A 12,878-nucleotide genomic window follows, 5' to 3' on the forward strand; every position below is an offset into this window, starting at 1 on the left:
TACACCACCATTTTCCTATAATGCTGCCTCATCACAGTTTTGAGGAACTGACTGAAGGATTTGTTACTTGAGGTAATGAATCCTCCCTTTATCAAAGTCCTCTCACTTCTGCATAATGTGTACCTATCCTAAGTGGTTCAGGGCCAGGAAACAAACAAACAGGGAAAAGCCTGATGCTCTTGAACCTACAGTAATATTCAATGACCTTGACATCTAACTAGCTTCTATCTAACTAGCTTCTAACTAGCTTCACCCTACTTGCCATTTATAAATCCTCTCCTACAATTCCAACTTGTTTGCTTATCTCACACAATCCTTGGGGGGCCTGCTCCATGGAATGCTGTGCCTCCCAATCTGTTGGAATCAGGACTGTGATACTCCACCCCTCCCAGAATCCTCTCTGCTATGTTGTACCTGACTTACCACCACATGACTTTATTAGATAAGTGCTATAATTACTTTTAGATTGTTTCTAAGTCTTGACAGGACTAAATTAGTGCTTTTGCTGCAAGTCCCTAAAATCAGTTTAGAGTGGGTAAGCAGAATACAACAAGGAGAAGAGAACCACGTTAGACTATATGCTTACCAAAAGTTGTTTGGGTTTTTGTTTGCTTGTTTGTTTTCAGGACAAATAATCTCTCCATCGCAGGAGCTCTCCTAAGCACTCAATTTAAAATTGATTCCAGTTAGTCCTTATTAAAACCTACTTGACACACCGGCTCCTTGAGTGAAGACATTATGGAACAACATCCATCCATTGCTATAAATTGAGTTCAACTCGATCCCATGTAAGTGAAGCCAGCCAATGTCTCCCTTGAATTGCATTTGTTTACCTCTTTACTGAAATGGTACTTCAAAAGTTGTGCAAAGTTAGGAGTATGGCATTGACTTGTACTGCGAAACCCTGAACTTCTAAGGGAAGGTCAGCAATTTCAAAAAGTGATTGTCCCTTGGAACATAGATAGGGGTGTGTGTTCCAGGGAGGGGTTACAGCCCTGGAAACCCTTTACAAGATCACTATGGGTCCGAACGGGCTTGCTGGCAAATGGCTTTAATTCGTTGGCTGGTAAGAGGGTTAATAAAATTATCATGTGCTGGGAATATCTTATAATGAAGATATGAATAGATATCACAGGATTCTTATATTCTTCACTCTTCCGAGTAAAACAATCAATTATACACTCAACTTCTCTATAGTAGACTGTGCAAAAAATATTTTCTCAGTTTATATATTATTTCTGGTTAATATATTAATCTTCTATATCTGATCATGGAATTATAAAATCTAGTCACCCACCTTTTCATTATGCTTTTGGGAACCTCACACATATTTATGTTCAGCCTCAGTGCATGTTCATGGCCTAAATTCCTGGAGATTTATGTTATATTATATGTATTCTAGCTCAAGGATGATTTTACTCATCTGCTGACATCAAATAAATTCCAACCCATAGCAACTTTCTACAGGGATCTATATATACACAGGCGATGGTGGGTTTGAACTACTGACCTTGTGGTTAACAGTCCATATTTAGCAACCTACTTATTTATGTGTTTATATGAAGTAGAAAATGATTTAACAAATAAAAATTAAAAGAATTAGTTTACTTTCTTCTATTAACATAATACTTGACCCAATTTACTCTTTCTGGTAGCACAATGCTTGGCTGCTAATTGAAACATTGGCAATGTGAGCCCACTTAAGAACCCTGGTGGAGTAGTGGTTAGGCATTGGGCTTTGAGTCCCATGGTCGGCAGTTCAAAATCACCAGCATCTGCACAAGAGAAAGACTGTAACTATTTGTAGTTTACTCCTGTAAACAGTTACATTCTCAGAAACCCACAGGGGGAAACTATGAGTCAGCACTTTGGTGTTTGAGGAGCTGTGGTAGCATAGGGGTTATGTTGGGCGACTAATTACAAGCTCTGCAGTTCGAAACCACCATCAGCTCTGTGGGAGAAAGACGAGGTTTTCTACGCTCATAAAGAGTTACACTCTCAGAAACCCACAAGGGAAGTTCTACCTTGTCCTAAAGGACACTAAGAACTTATATCGATTGAATGGCAGTGAGTTTGGGTTTTGAGTAGCTGTAAAGGGGAAAGACCTCACCTAGCCACACACTCTCACAAAGATTCACACACACAAACAATTAAACACAAAATCCTCAACCTCACTGCCATTGAGTCAAGCCCAGCTCAGAGGACAGGGCAGAACTCCTCCTACGGGTCCCCAAGACTGTAACTCTTACCTGGAATAGAAAGCCTCATCTTTTCCCCACAGAGCTGCTGGAGATTTTGAACGGCTGACCTTGGGGATACCAGCCCAATGTGGAATTCACTCCATCACCAGGCAGGGATCCATCATAAAGATTACAGTGTAGGAAATCACATCCAGAAGTCCTACTCTGTTGCATAGGGTTTCTATGAATCAGAAGGGGCTCTATGACAGTAACAAAAATATCTATCACACAGTCATTTAATAGGCATTTTTGTGTTTTTAATGACAGAATTCCATTCTAAATACCATTAAGACATTTGGTTGTATAATAGGACCTTATCATCTTATAAAATTCAATATTTCCCAAAGTACTGTCAATTATCATATCATTTTGGAGATAATATTTTAGGACTTAGAGCCAAACATATGCAACCAAACAAAGAAGAAAACTATGACAAACAACAACAAAGCATTGTACCACTTGAGTTTTTAATTTTAATCATGAACTGTTAGTAGGCATTACTGTATCTCCTGCCTGCTAACCTGTTCAGATTGAAATATGAATGTTGTTTTCTCATCCATATAGATACACCTGGGTCATCCATTGGGCTGCTTGCGAACCACAAGGTCAGCAGTTCAAAACCATCAGCTGCTGCAGGGGAGGAAGATGAGACATTCCACTCCCATCAGGAGTTACAGCCTCAATAGAAAGAAAAGGCTTTGAGAACGATGATGGCAGCATATGTACAAATGTGCTCAACATAATGGATGAATGTATGCATTGCGATAAGAGATATAAGAGCCCCCAATAAAAGGATTTAATAAAAAAATGTTTACAAATAGTTACAGCCTTGGAAACGCACAGAGTTCCCTAGAGGGTTGTAATGAATCAGAATTCGGAATTGACTAGACGGCGGTGAGGTACTTTTTCTTTTTATTATGGTTGAATCATTGTATTTTCCACAAAGAGCACACCTCGAACATCATGCACTTATATATGTAGTACATTGCAGACACGACAAAAGAAAGAAGTCAAGGCACCGTGTGCCCATGCCCATACTACACACATGTTGTAGCATTCCCATAAACAAACTTCAATCTCCTCCACCTTCATCCAATAGTTCAAAAGTGTTATTTGTTCATACTTGAACAATGAGGATATAGGCCATGGTCAAGAAATTATGGATCTAGTTTGGTAACACCCCTAGTAATTAACAGTAAAAAATAAACAGTTGAAGATATGTATTTGTTTCAATTAATTTCAGTAGACATGGTATCCGTACACTTTTCCATTTTCAATCAGAACCTTGAAACTACTGGAGTCTATCCACCAGTCGCGAGCCATCAATTGGAAGTGTAACTAAAATAAAGCCTACCCTAGTATCCATGGCATCAATCTTCATTCAATTGACATCCTTTCATTGTCACAGTCATCTTCTGATGCTGGCTTTTACCGCAGAAATAGACAAAGCAAAGCAGATGCATGATGACTCTTGGTTCAACAGCTCGATGCTAAAACCTTATCAGACCATCTAAGTGAAGCCATGGAGCTCTGTTATGTCTATTGATTTCATAGTTTGAGAATGCCTTCCTAGATCAATGATCTCAAGTCACCTTTGGTTAAAGCTTGATCGCATATAAAAGGGCCCTGGCTTCTTGTTCACCTTGCATTTAGTCAAGCCAGCCTGTCTTCCATTAAATGGTAAGCAGTTTTTCAGTTTATAAATATAAATCGTAGAACCTTATGTCCAGAGTGAAAACACAAGTCTACCCCTCCGACTTCAAACCGCAAGTTGCGGTGAGGAGGGAAGAAGCAAGCAACAGACCAGCCAGGGAGCGAGAGGTTGGAAAAGTCCAGGAGCAAGTGGAGACCTCGGAGGAACTGCAGAAAAAGAATCAGGAAAATGCACATATTTCGGGCCCCAAGGGAAGAGACATAAGTTGTAGAATGACTAGAATGAGCAGATTCTTTCTAAAAGACCCCAACCTGCTTCTACTGAAGCAAGTCAGATCAAAGGGAAGCTTCTGTCAAATACAAGAAGAATCCTATTTATCAAGGGGGGTTTCACGTGGATTTTTAAGTTCATGGAAAGGAAGGGCCTTTCCGTAAGAATAGGAACCACTGTGAGCAGCAACCTACCCAACCGAAGGATTCCAGGAGGTGGATGAAGATGATACTAATGAAGGAAAAAACATAAAGTGCATATTTTAAAAGGAAAACACATCTTATTCTTAGTGTTTGGCTGCTGATAATTTCTTACTAATTTTCATATTCTGGTTTCAGCATTCTGTTCAGTTCACCACTGGTTGCACTTGGTTTAGGAAAATAACCTATGAATCAATTTTAGCCCAGCAACATTAAATTCATTCTCTGAACCAAGGGGGGGAAATGGAAGTGGAGTTAGTAACAAGTGAAAAATACTGGCATACCAGGCTTTTGAAAATAATGTGTGGAAGGTATGTTGCTTAGAAAAATATATAACACATGCTAGGAGTTATATAGGCTATATAGTACACATAATATAGGCTACCATGTTTTCCCAAAAGTAAGACATCCCCCGAAAATAAGATCTACTTACAGTTTTACCTCTCACTAAAATATAAGGCACCCCCGAAAATAAGACCTCCCTGAAAATAAAGCCCCCCGAAGCTACCATAACTCTGGACTCAGGACTGTAGCGGCCGGGTGCTGCCACGCAGCTCACTGTTGGCCGCAGTGCAGCAGGAGCAGACAGGAAATGTGAGGCCGCTTTTATTAAAAGAATAAACAATAAATGTGTACTGTATTCTTCTTCATGGAAAAATAGGACATCCCCTGAAAATAAGACCTAGCGCATCTTTAGGAGCAAAAATTAATAGAAGACACTGTCTTATTTTCAGGGAAACAGGGTATTAACTGTAAGTCAGCTGTTCAAACCCACCAGATGCCCCTCAGTGGAGAGATAAAGCTACCTGCTCTTGTAAAGATTTAAAATTCAGAAAAGTAAAGGAGCGGTTCCACTCGGGCCTAGAAGATCAATATGGGTCCGAATTGATGTCTCATTGTTTGTTGTTGTAATTGTTGCTGTTGTGTGTGTGTGTATGCAAAACTACCGCTGTCTGTAATTTCTGTCTTTTTGTTTTCCTTGGTGTGACTTTTGTTCGTTCAATATTATGGAGATGAAGTGAAATTACTTGCCTCTTCTACTCCTGTATTTGTAACTGTCCCTAACTGATTGGGGAAAACCATGCAAATAAGGTGCCTAAGACTCAAATTTGGGGACTTGTCAGTTTTACCATCTGTTGGGCTAAGAGTGAACCATCTCAGAAGAAAGAGGATCCCGCCTGCTTCAAGGGGAAAAAAAAAGGCCACTAGCAGAAGCCGTGCAAAATTCCTCCCCAATCCACAGATGCAAACAGAGACCATGAGACAGAGCAGAGGAGCCACACCAAGATCATGAGGCAAGCAAAGGCCAAGGGACAATGTGTCTGAGAGACCCAGGCACAGAGGAAGACTTACCTGCCAAATGGAGCAGGGCTACTGCTGCCAAAAGAGCTGTATGCTTACCATATTAACACCTATTAGCTTCTCTAACAAATCCCTATCATCATGCGTACTGCCTGTGAAATCTGCATGGCCATTGCAGTGAATTTTCAAGGCCAGCAGAGAAGTAGAGTGCGGAGGGAGTGATGGCTGCAGTGAACATGGGGCCCAGAGGATGGAGGGTGGAAGCATCTCTGCTTTGTGGTAGGTAACTGGCTCTGTGTTACCATGAAGCTGGAATCTTCTCCTTTGTGTGGCCAGAAACAGCCCCCTGCCCTTTCCCCAAGTTATATGTGGGCACATTATACTCATAAATAAACATGTACTGTTATAAAACATAACGTATTCATGATTATTCTCTACTGAGTATATCTTTTCCTCTAAAATTAGAGAAAATTATTTTAAAGGTAAGAATTGTGTTATTTTTAGTTCTTTTCCCTTTATTTTGGGTGACGATCTGGGGAAAGATGAGGCTTTTGAGACCCATCAAAAGTCGCAGTCTCTGAAGCCCACAGGAGGGAGTCTACCCTGTTCTAAAAGGGCGCTATGCGTGAGAACCAACCCAGTGGAGATGGGTTTGATTTATCGATTTATTTTTGCTTTAGTTATAGGCATAGATAAGAAGTGCTGGGGGGTTGGTGGGATATGCAAATCCATCTGGAGAAAGATAAGGTTTCTCTTCCTATAACAATGGCCTTGGAGCCAGGGGCAATTCTCCCTCCCCTATGAGTCAGAGCCAACTCCATTGCAGTGCATTTCTCTTTTGCCTTTGGAAAGTTATGTATTACTAGGACTATGTGTACTCATACCGATCAGATGAGTGGCAGAAATCAATGGAACTTTGGTGACTCACCATATCAAAGTACCACTTATTTCTTCCATTCTTCTGATCATACTTGAAACATTATTAGTATATGAGTAACGTCGTTATGAGTCAACAAATTATTAACCATTCCCGGTAGAATGAACATAAATGTATGCCTTCTTTAACAATACAAAACAAAGTTAACAACAAAGTATTCTTCTCTTGAATGATTTTGTTCTTCATGCCAATACAAACTAATTTAAATTCTTCAAATACAAAGAAAGAGGCTAGCATTTCGAATGACTTTTCCATAAGTGGTATGAATAGTAGAGTGCTAAGTAAAATATGTAATTAGACTTTTACCCCAAAATTGCTTCCAGATATGAGTTTTTCTCAAATCTTAAAAACATTTTGTTCCTAAAGTAAATCACATAATTTAGAAATATGAATCACATAATGTGTTTTAAAAATTCCATCTCAAAGATAAGATAATTAATCAAGTTTCTAGCAGATTAGAAAACACATTATTTGCCCTCATAGTGGAATAAAACATTTTCCATTTTTCTCTAAAGACATATTTTTAATTTACTCTAAATTTGGAGAGGGGTTGAAACATTTTAGTGCAAAATTAACATGTATTTTTTCCATTTGAAATATTTGAATCTCTGTTCTTCTAACTAGATAAAACATATTTTCTCTTTTCAAAAATGCTTATTGCAAAATCTTTCATCCTAGTGTGTGAGCAATTTATTTCAGATTCCTTCCTCATTATTAACCATAAGCAGAGACCCTTTTACTTCAGTTATAAGCAAAACATTTAATAGCCATTTTCCATTTACGATCACATCATGGAAGTGTCTTTCACACTAACCTTCAATACAATAATCTGGACCATGTGCTAGAGTCTGAAGACTATGCCTCCATTGACAATTACTCATAGAGTGAAAGGCATGCTATCAACACTATCTGAAGATCAACAAGGTGTATCACCAAAGTAAATAAAGTTTAAATACTCACAACATAAGTTTATATGACACGGAATAAGAAAAGATTCTAGAGCATTCTAAGATGAAACTGAAGAAATGAGTTAGGATTCAGAGTCCTGCATATCCCTGTCTTTGCTTTCACCCCGATTAACATGTTTTTCATATGACTGCCAATACAATTCTCGGGGGTTGGGGGAAGCACACGCACACATTCTATATGGTCATAGAACATTGCCTGACTCACTTGCTTTTGCACAGGCAGGATCCTTCACCTGGATTAATTTCTACTTGATGTATAAAAGGCCAATAAGGGTGAGGAAGATTCTGGGTGAAATGGGTTGGTCTGGTTGGTAGAAGAAAGCATGGATTGGAAGGTTTTGCTTATAGCCAGTAAGGCACAGGACTGGGCCACACTATTTTTGTTGTCTATAGAACCTCTTTAGTTATGGTTGACTCATGACAATTTATCTATCTATCTATCTGTCTGTCTGTCTGTCTGTCTATCTATCTATCTACCTATCTATCATCAATATTGCGACCCAAAATACAACACAGCTTGAGGAATTCTCTTTAACCCAAGCCCAGCTTCTTCAAAGCAAAATTACTGTGAGGTATTGGCTTTTTTTTCCCTTTCCCTTCTATTTCTATGCCAAACCTACATTGATAAACAATGATAAGCAATGATAAACGCTTGTGTACTAAGAGTGACGATGACTCGGAGCTGTTCCGGAAGGAAACAAAATACTACAGCCTGCAGGGTGGATCAGAGGAAATAGCGAGGGGGCATACCTGGCCTCCTCTGGCTTCAGGAGGGAGAAGGAGAATACAATTGCCCACCAAGCCAAACTAATTGCTACAAGGCTGTGGTCAGGCATCCTTCTTTATCCTATTCTGAAACAGAACTTTTATCCCCTGGCGCTATACCTCTTGGCTTGGTTTGATAATCCATTGCAAGGACCTCATAAGATACCCAGGCAATACTCATGACTGGGGGGGGGGGCAGGTGTAGGGGGCCATGTGTTTAGGGAAAATAACCCTACCACATGCCAAGATCAGAAAGCATGAAGGATACAGACTTTTGTCCCCAATAGCTACTCTTCTCAGTTATGTCTACAGATACACCTCTCTCTAGCCCTTGCCATCTGCCTGCGCCCCATCCTGATTTCAGAGCGGTTCCTTTGCTCTTTTTCCTGTTCTTGGCTCTGTGGTTTCTAGTGCCTCTGCTACCTCTGCTACCTCTGCCACTCACTCTGCTCGGGCCCTTTGCTTTTGATACTTGTGGGGACCTCTGATCCCGCTTCTGAAGCATCTCACTTTTACAGCCAGTGAATTGGCAAAACTGAGAACACCTTGAGTTCGAGTCCTTAACCCCTCATTTTCCTGCTCCCACTCAGTCACTGCATGGGAGCATGGGCGCTGCGAAGACCACAGTAGAAAAGCCAGAGTCAGTCATTTCACTTCACAGAAGACGTAGTCCTCGAAATAAGGAAAACAAGAGCCTCAGAATGGGACCAATAAGAAACATCAAGATAGTGTTTTCAGTTTTCTTTGTTGCGTAAACCTTTTCCCTTTTAGCAGGCACTTACATGGAAAGAAATGTACAATGTTTTGAGCCCTCGACCCATGGGGCACCAAACAAACAAATAAACAAAAAAGAAACATCAAGAGAAAAGGACTAATGGGTGCTATTGGCAAGGTTTCATCTTACTTGAATTCAGTATCAATACCCCCGGAAGCAGCAGTCCAGAAATTTCAACAATACATTGCATGGGGCAAGTCTTCTGCCAAAGAACTCCCTAAAGTGTTAAAAAGTAAAAATGTCGTTTTGAGGACAATGAAAATTACTTCATATGCATGCCCGAAGTGGACAATGAATAAAGAAGACTGGAGAAGAATGGATGCCTTTCAATTATGGTGTTGGTGAGGATAGGGTATGTAGCACGGACCATAGACAGACAGACGTCTCAGAAGATACACAAAAGTCCTCCTTAGAAGAGAGAATGACCAGGTTTTGTCTTGTGTACTTTGGAGCTGTTGTCATGGTAAGGACATTACGCAATCTAGAGACGAGGGTTCGCATAAAGGGAAAGGCCCACAACTAAATGGGTTGACAAGGTCAAGGCCACAATGTGCTCAACGGAGCAAAGACTGTGAGGAGGGTATGAGAAGAGGCAGTGTTTTCTTCTGTCATACACAAGGCCAGAGTGCATCCGAAATGACTCGATGAAACATCAGAACAACAGACTTAATCTATTGTTCACAAAACATCTCAACCCAAATATTTTAAATTCGAACGCTGATGACTAGATAACCGAATATATTTTACAAGTACATGTTACCCTATTTTTATTTGTTTCTAAATTTCTTATAAGTGTGCAATATTTCCCCCTGAGATGTCAAATTTAAATGAACATGAACTGTTTCCGACTTACTCATTTTTGAAGAACAATCATTTTATAATTGATCAGTTTGTCAAGTTGGCCCCCAGATTCATTTCCTTCATATAAAAAAAAATGCCCCAACACAACCCAGTACATTTTCTGGCGTGGGATCTAATCTTCCTTTCATTTTGATTTCCAACACTCTCCTAAGTAACAAGCAAAGTGGCAGGGATTTTGGATTTCGTATCCAAGAAGCATTTCTTTGCCTGGTACCCAGTGGGCAAATCATCCATCGATGCGGTCAGAGATCAACAAGTTGGCTTTGACTCATAGCAGCCCACAGTACAGCAGAACAAAACAGTCCCTAGTCCTGCGCCATCCTTACAATTATTGTTATGTCGGAATCCATTGTTGCAGCCACCAAGGCAATCCATCTCATCAAAGGCCTTCTCTTTCCCCTGCCTTTCTACTTTATCAAACGTGGTACATTCTCCAAGGTCCATTATCTCCTCACCATATACCCAAAGTACAGAGACAAGGTGTGAGCATCCTGCTTCTCAGGAGCTTCCGGCTGGGCTTCTTCCAAGACAGATTTTCTTGTTCCTCTGGCAGTCCATGGTACATTCAGTATTTGTCACCAGCACCATGCTTCACCATTCTCAACAGTAGGGCAAACACACTGAATGGTGCTCTTAGGAGTTCTGTCAGGCAAGTTGTTAGTCTGGTTGTGGAGCTCCACACACTGCGTACTGCAATACATGTTCAGGCTTTTTATTTTTCAGATCAATTCATTTTCACATGACTAAATTATATCTTAGAAATAAAGTGCCCAGAATATACCTATTCTGGACATATCTTGAAAGATGGCCCTTTCATCACTTTACTGCTGCAAGGTGTTGCCCTTTGTTAGACCGAGAGGAGCTCTATTAAGGAAACGCCATAGAATGATCAGTACGCTGTTTACGATGTCGAGAGGAACACGGATGCTGATTAAAGATTAAATTATTAGATTGCAGGGGATCTAGGACGAACAGTTAATACTGAGAAAATCATCCATCATCAACATTGTTTGCCATTAGAAGGACCAAGAAATTGATTGAGTTCTATGCTGTTTGGCAGGATAATCTTTTGTCTTGCGCTCCAAATATTCAGTGTGGAATTACAAAGACAGATTATGTGCAAACTGAACCAAAGACATGTCTACACTAAATTGGATAGTCTTAAAAATAAGGGGAAAAACTAATAACAACATTGATTATTTATGAAACCCTTACTTTATAGGACTACAACAGTAACTCAAAGGAACCACACTGGGTGGAATCAAATATATATATATATATACACATATATATATATATATGACTAAATGTTCAGGTATTTACAAACACTGTTTCAACAATTTGACATGGAATATATGCATATTAAATTCCAAATTTCACTAGTATAAAATTTTTTAACTTAAGAAATTCAGATAAATATGAAAATAATTTAAAGTGACTAAACTTCCTATTATGTAATTACCATTAAATTCTTTGAAGGTATTGAAGTGCCACATATAACAATACATCAAAAGAAACAAATAACATTACTGAAAGAGCCTATGATTATTATGAATCTCTGTACCCATCTTCTAACGCAAGGTTCTTCTTCCTGAGAAAATACTAATGCTTGCCCTCTGAAATAATGCATGTTTAGACATTGTGGCAGAGCCAATCATTTCTTGAATAACGGCACAACAATATCTTATCCCTATATTCACATAGCGGATCTTTAGTAATATCCAGTAAAATCCCAATTTCAAAGTTGCAAACTATGAAAAAAAACAGGAGAGAATTTTTGTATCCCTATAATATCTCCCTTTTGAGGACATACAAACTTCACTAATGAAAAGGTTTTGATCAATTTTTTAAGTACATGGGGATAAGCATCATCATAAAATTATTACTACAAATAAGGAAAATGAGAATGAATGATATTGAATAGAAACATTTTCCCAAAGTGATGGAATATATGATAGTAAGAATTATTTTTAACAGTAATAGTTACATAATTCAATTTTACTAAATAGCTTAGAGAATGGGGTGTCCCTTTGTTCTGAAATGACAGTATATAGTCTACCTTTCTAAATGAATAGGATGTAATATGACTGTGAAGAATTCAGATAACAACAAAATGTTTGAGGATGAATTATATAGTTTAGGAAACCATGTTAGCTAACATACCACAGATAAAAGTGCTTTATTAATTTAATGACAGTCACTGTACTGTCTCAAACTATGGCAGCTCAATCAAAAAAGAACATATTCAAGTTAAACAACAAATTTGTCTTTTCAAAAATTGATTACTCACAAGAAAACAACATTCCTGCACCAGAGGAACCAAGTTATTTTTTAAAATGGTATTTCAGTGTACTTTTCTTCAAACCGTAAGATTTCTATTCTGATTTTGCTTTGCATTTCTTTGACAAACTGAATACATTATTGAATTGAATACTTTGTCACTTTATGAAGTCAAGGCATGTTTTCAAAATTAAGTAATTCATCCGAAAGACACCCAGACAAAGCATTACTAATTGTTATTGGACCCAGTTGAAAAACAGACAACCACAATACATCCTGCAATGGCAAAAAAGTACTCACCCAGTACATACTCTGGCAAATAATATAAGCTTGTTTCTGAGGCCATTGCGAACCTCAGGCAATTTTATGGCGTTGTAAAAAAGAAAAGTAGATGAAGGGAAAATGTGACCAGGGACTAACTCTTTTTTAGGAAGGCCTGCACTGTTGCCTTCCACAGTTTTATAAAGCCAAACTGGAAGAACATTCCTCAATAAGGTGAATACTTTCTTTACCTTTTAGTTTCAAATCTTAAAAATCCATCTGACCACACTTTCACCAGTAACTTATGGAATATTCCTAGAATTATCCTGAACATATCTCAAGATTTAGCTTCAACATTTCCCCCC

General features: G+C 38.9%; 1 protein-coding gene across 5 annotated transcripts in view; it reads right to left on the bottom strand.

The window, feature by feature from the left end:
* Nucleotides 1-12,878, bottom strand: part of NLGN1 (neuroligin 1) — a 1,028,692-nt gene that overhangs the window by 560,266 nt on the left and 455,548 nt on the right. The gene's annotated exons all lie outside the window — the stretch shown is intronic.

The sequence above is a fragment of the Echinops telfairi genome, unplaced genomic scaffold (assembly GCF_000313985.2).
Source record: "Echinops telfairi isolate 266 unplaced genomic scaffold, ASM31398v2 ScPeMD7_4225;HRSCAF=4972, whole genome shotgun sequence".
NCBI classification, from domain to species: Eukaryota; Metazoa; Chordata; class Mammalia; order Afrosoricida; family Tenrecidae; genus Echinops; species Echinops telfairi.